The sequence below is a fragment of the Triturus cristatus genome, chromosome 8 (assembly GCF_964204655.1).
Source record: "Triturus cristatus chromosome 8, aTriCri1.1, whole genome shotgun sequence".
In the NCBI taxonomy this organism is placed as follows: Eukaryota; Metazoa; Chordata; class Amphibia; order Caudata; family Salamandridae; genus Triturus; species Triturus cristatus.
The window spans coordinates 1,582,816,941-1,582,822,383 of NC_140591.1; the positions used below are offsets into that span (position 1 = coordinate 1,582,816,941).

Below are 5,443 nucleotides of genomic sequence, written 5' to 3' on the forward strand. Positions count from 1 at the left end.
AGGAACAGGGTCAAGACTGATTTGCACATGGCTGGATCCAAACTGGGGTGGCATAGTGAGCAAAAGAACTATGGATTTAACCCAGATCTCTTGACTGGGGGTGAATGTATGATTAAGTCAGCTTACGTCCATCATTTGTTGTCGCATCCCTTTCAGCAAAGTAACTATGCACAAAAATGTCCTAACAGGTCTCTGTAGGAGGAGATTGGGAGGGTTCCTCAAGGACAGGTGGAAAATAACGACCAACAAATGGGTGCCAAGCCTAATCAAACAGAGATCTTGCATAACTACATTACAAGAGAAACCAAAGAAAATGGCATACAAAGAGCAAGAACTGACACTCCTGCAGCAGCAGATAACTCATTTAAAAACAAGCCATAGTGGATGTTCCAAAGAAGGGGCACAACCAAGGAACATACTCTGTCTCAAAACTGAATATAATTTTGAAACCACCAGTCCTTAGATTTCTGAACATATTCATGAAATAAAAATTCAAAAGTTATCCAAGAAGGTGGAAGGACAAATAGAAATCACCCCCAGCACCAATTAGGGAAAATAATTTTCTGGAAGCAACTCTGGACACAGTGAAGGCCTTTCCTATGCATCAACAGAACAAGCTTTCTTCTTCCAGAAGATACTATCTGACAGTCAGAACTGAGATGAAGCTGAGCATTAGTGTCATGTTTACCCCTGATCCCACAGGCCAGACTCCACATGACTGCCAGTCCAAGAATGGCTGCCAACAGAATTGTCATTGACAACAGGGACTGGTAGGGTCCAGTGGCTATCGGAGAAAATACAAAGATACAATGGTGGACAAAACAGAATGATATGCAACCTTTTCAAACGACAATCTACCTCCGAGGCCACCACAACAGATATCCTACACAAGATAGTAGACACATAGGGACACTGTAAAGGGTCAATAGAACCCTCAGAATGAAGTGGAGCATATACACATCCTAGACCGAAAGACTGTTCCAGGTACTGAAAACCTTCCGCAAACTTACTATGGGAAAGTCAGTACCAATACAGACAACACTACAATTATGTTCACGATCCAGGGACATCTCAACTAAGTACTATGGAACGAAAACTAAAATAAGATTATCCTCTAAAAAATAGATAAAACAAGAAAAAGCATAGTTAGAACGGCAGCGAGACAGTACACTGGTAATAACATGTTAGTAAGTATAAGTAATCATGAATATCTTGCTCATGGAACTGAATAACCAAGAAAATGAAAACCCATATAGTAATAAGCAAAGCTTTTGTCTTCCAGGGCTTGAAAGGAAAACTGCCATAGAGGACAGACCTCATGGGTTCCTGGACAAATCTGACCCCCCCGACCTCCCCAAGCTTTCCCACACAAAACACACTGTTACCAAGTATAGTTCTTTGCTAACTGGCTGATTCTTTTCAGAGAGCAAGTCTATTCTGCATATTTTCCCCACGAACTGAGCTGCACTACCTTCCAATGGCGTCATTTATAAGATAAAGCAGAGCAGCAACCGTCCCTAGAAACCGGAAAAGTTCCAAAGGCCAACAATGTGTAACCACCATTTGAACCTACTAAAACATTAAAACAAGCAGAGCTGGGTGCGTGGCCTGACCACGTACCAAGATGGCTGCAGAGTAGCGGAGCTCTTGTCCGAGCCCAAAAATCTGTAATTATCCTGAACCCTGGTGACCACATTTTTGCCGGGGAACTGCATTGGGCGAAGATGCGTCCTCCTGGCGCCGCGATCAGCGATATGACTGTCTCCCAAATCCGGTGCAACAAGTAACAAGCATTTGCAATGCAATAGGTCTCGCAGTTACACGAGTTAAAGCTATTGGCATTGTAAATGACAATGCCAATAGGCATTGTTATTTGCAATGTCAATAGCTCAATCTCGCGTGCCGTAAATGCGAGACCTAATGCATTGCAAATGCTTGTTCTCCCAGTTGCGCCTGGGATCCCGAGTGCTATCGATTTCTGTTTTTCAGAAGGGCAAAGCCATTGAAGACAAATAAGGCTTTTGGCACCTTTGGTGCCTTTGGGCGGCAGAACTCAAGGAGAATGCATTGTACTGATCGCCCGTTATGCAGAGTCACGTTTCAAACGGGGAATGACGAAACACGCCGTTTAAGAATGCAGAGGTCCTGTTTTTGATGTTATCTGATTTCTGCTTTCATTCGTGCACGAGAATGTGATCAATTGACTTGCTGGATCCAACCAAAGTCGTTGCGCATACGTAAGCTGAGTAATTGGGGAAGGTGAAAAGAGATACATGGATATGTTAGTAGCGTTACGTCACACTGGGCCTCCGTGTGGCTATGAGCATAAAGTTCTACTTAAGAATCATGCCCAGACTTTTTAAAAGGTTAACAGCTGGCTGTTTATTTCCCGCGGGGTTTGGTGGCAACCCTACATTCAACACTCTTCAAAGAACAAACAACCTGAGGACTGGGGCTGCAAATAAAAGAACAACATTACAGCTAAAGCTTCCAGGACAAAATGAAAGCAGAAAAAGGAAGCCTTGGCAAGGTCAATAGGTCTTGCCTTTTGCATAGGCAAAAATAAAAAAAAGCACAATGATGTAAACGAACATGCATGTGCATGTTTATGTCATTCTGCTGTGGCAGCTATTTTCTTTCTTTGTAAAATACCGTTCAAAGATGGCAGATACCCATCTAGAAACAGTAAATGAAAAGTGCGTGAAATGCCTTTATTTACAACGGAGCAGCTTTGAAGAAAATTACATCTGCCTGGCCCACCAAAAAGAAGAAATGAAAATAAAATGGGAAGAGGAGGGGTGAGGAGCAACCGAGGGGTGGGAGCAACAGAAGGCCACGGTGCTGTGTGGAGGAACAGTGAACAGTGAGGGGCGGTGAAGCATTAAGCGCATTGGGGGGAAGCAATACACAGTGTGGGTTTGTGACGAGGAAATCAGCACATGGGGAACAAGCAGGAAGTGGGATAAGGAAGGGGGTGGCAAATGGTGTGCACTTTCGCGGGCGCTTTGATGTTCACAGTGGCCGCGCGGCTCACTGAGAACATCAAAGCGCCCGCGAAATGTACACGCAGGCTGCCAAATGGTGCGCGCGCCCGGCGCACATGCACTGTAGTTGGGGGCCTGAAAAGCACTCGTTTTGCACTTCCAAATCCCCGTTTTCTATAGCTCTCGCCAGAGCAGCGCTAAAGCGCTGGCTCAGGCGAGACCTAAAAAGGGCCGCATTGGCCTTGGGTAGTGGCGCGTAGAAAGCGATCTGACTCTGCACTAGCTTCCTGAACGGACACTGGCACCCACGCAGCCGGCTGACGGCTGGCGCGTGGCAGTGGCGGGTCCCGGTAAAGACAAACAAACCACAGCTGAGATAAGCGGAAGTTGAAACCAAGTGAGGAGTGAGCAGTGTGGCCGAGCTTGCCGCCCCATGCACTGATCAAGCGTGGGTCAGAATCAAAGAAGAATGGTGGCCGCGACGAGGAGCAGTGGCGGTAATCAATAAGATGGCTGAGAGAGAGGGGCCCAACAGAGAAGGTGAGAAGCGGCACCGGGGGCTAACTGACACGCATCCAGAAGCTGCTGGGGATTGATACAGCCCCCTCTGCAGGAAGTGGAACGAGTCCAGCGTGCTGTATCGCTGCCTGCAATCCTTCTGTGGTGATGACTCATAGGCAGTTTCAGGAGAAACACAGGTTTAATCAAGTTAAACAGAGCACACAGAGAGCGTGGTCCCTCCAACGCCAGCCACAGTACAAACTGTCTTTGGTGGAACCCACGCGCGCAGTTAACAATGGGAAAGAACACTGAGGAAAAACTCCAAGGGAAAAGAAGCACTGCTAAAAGCAAGTGCAGCATTACAACACCCTCCCCTCCCTTATACCCAAAAGTCAAAGAAAGAAAACAAGAGAAAATATGAAGCAGCAGAATAAGAAAGAAATGTAGAAATCAGGTCTGAACAAAATCCTCCAAATAACAAGGAGGTCTCCGTAACCGAGGAGGTCGGGAAACACCCACACCACCACTAGACGGAAGATCAGAGGAAAAAGAACAAGAAGCATCCCCGGAACCCATTTCTCTTCTAATCTGAGAACCAGAGGAAGACAGTTCAGCATCACTCAACATAAAACCATTAAGATAAACATCAGAATAAACAGAGGTAGGTTTGTGTATGACAGAATCCACCTCAACACCCCTGCGGTACAAAGCAATCTTGTGTTTGTTCCATTTGTTACCATTGTCCAGAAGCACATAGGTGTCAAACACTTGCTTGACCCTAAAGGTGCCCCAAAACTTAGATAACTCTTTGCAAGGTCTGCCATATGTAACTTTGACCCAATCTCCTACATGTACACCACCATGATTGACTTTGCGGCCTGGGAGATACCAACCAAGATGGTAGGAGTTTGGTACCAGGCTTTCTTCCACGCATCCTTTCAAACGGTGTGGCACCAGTGACAGAATTTACAGTTGTGTGATGAGCCCAAACCATCTCACAGACCATTACGCCAACATCCTTACCACTCTGAACAGCCATGGCTATGGTCCCCTTTACCATCTTGTTGGCACGCTCAACCATGCCATTGGCTTGAGGGTTATAGAGCGTCGTGCGATGATGAACAATACCACACTTAGCCAGGAAATCCTTAATTTCATGCGAAACCAGCTGGGTACCATTATCCGTGATCAGAGTATGAGGAAGACCCTCCTCATGAAAAATTGCTCTATGGTGCCCTATCTGTAGTGATAGCACTACGTAGAGCACCATAGAGCAATTGAGAGCACCCTTTTCTTAGTTAGAGTTTGGCCGAGGTGGCCTTCATGTACCAGCCCTATAATCCTGGATCTTAAACCCTCAGGAGGCACATAGGGACATTTGCCCCATTCATGCTCAGCTCATCGAAAATCTTAACATACGGTCTCACCGCAGGTGCCAGAGTTCTCTCTCTACGCTCCGCCAGAACCAACATTCTTTTGACACATTTAAGGGTATCATCCAAATCCATAAAATGACACCAATCTGCAGATGAGAAGACAGAAGCAACACACTCCTAAACATCACGCAAAGTGGCCACAGCACCATCAGAATCCTTACAACTTCAGGATTGACACCACTAGATGTTCTAAGAGACAAACAGTCTGCTTGGGCATTCTTCCATCCAGGAATGTGAGAGACAGTATACTTGTATTCTTGCAGTCTAGAAGCAAGTTTGGCCAGCCTTGCACAACCTTTACCAGCACCACCAGGACTGAGTACCTTGATCAATGGGTTGTGGTCTGTACGAATACAGAACTCAACACCCCACAAAAAAGTCCTGAAATGCTCCGCCGACCAGGCAGCGGCCAGAGCCTCACGCTCGATCACCGATTAATTGCTCTCGCACTCAGACAGAGAGCGTGAGATGAAAGCCACAGTTTTCTCACCACTAAAGTACATTTGGGAGAGCACCGCACCC

The 5,443-nt window shown here is 46.3% G+C and overlaps 1 non-coding gene across 1 annotated transcript; it reads right to left on the reverse strand.

Annotated features, from left to right (window-relative positions):
- Positions 1-1,205: 1,205 nt before the first annotated feature.
- On the reverse strand, positions 1,206-1,332 carry LOC146806243 (small nucleolar RNA SNORA24). Its single transcript, XR_014968120.1, has one exon. It is a non-coding gene; the product is annotated as a small nucleolar RNA SNORA24 (small nucleolar RNA).
- Positions 1,333-5,443: the final 4,111 nt, after the last annotated feature.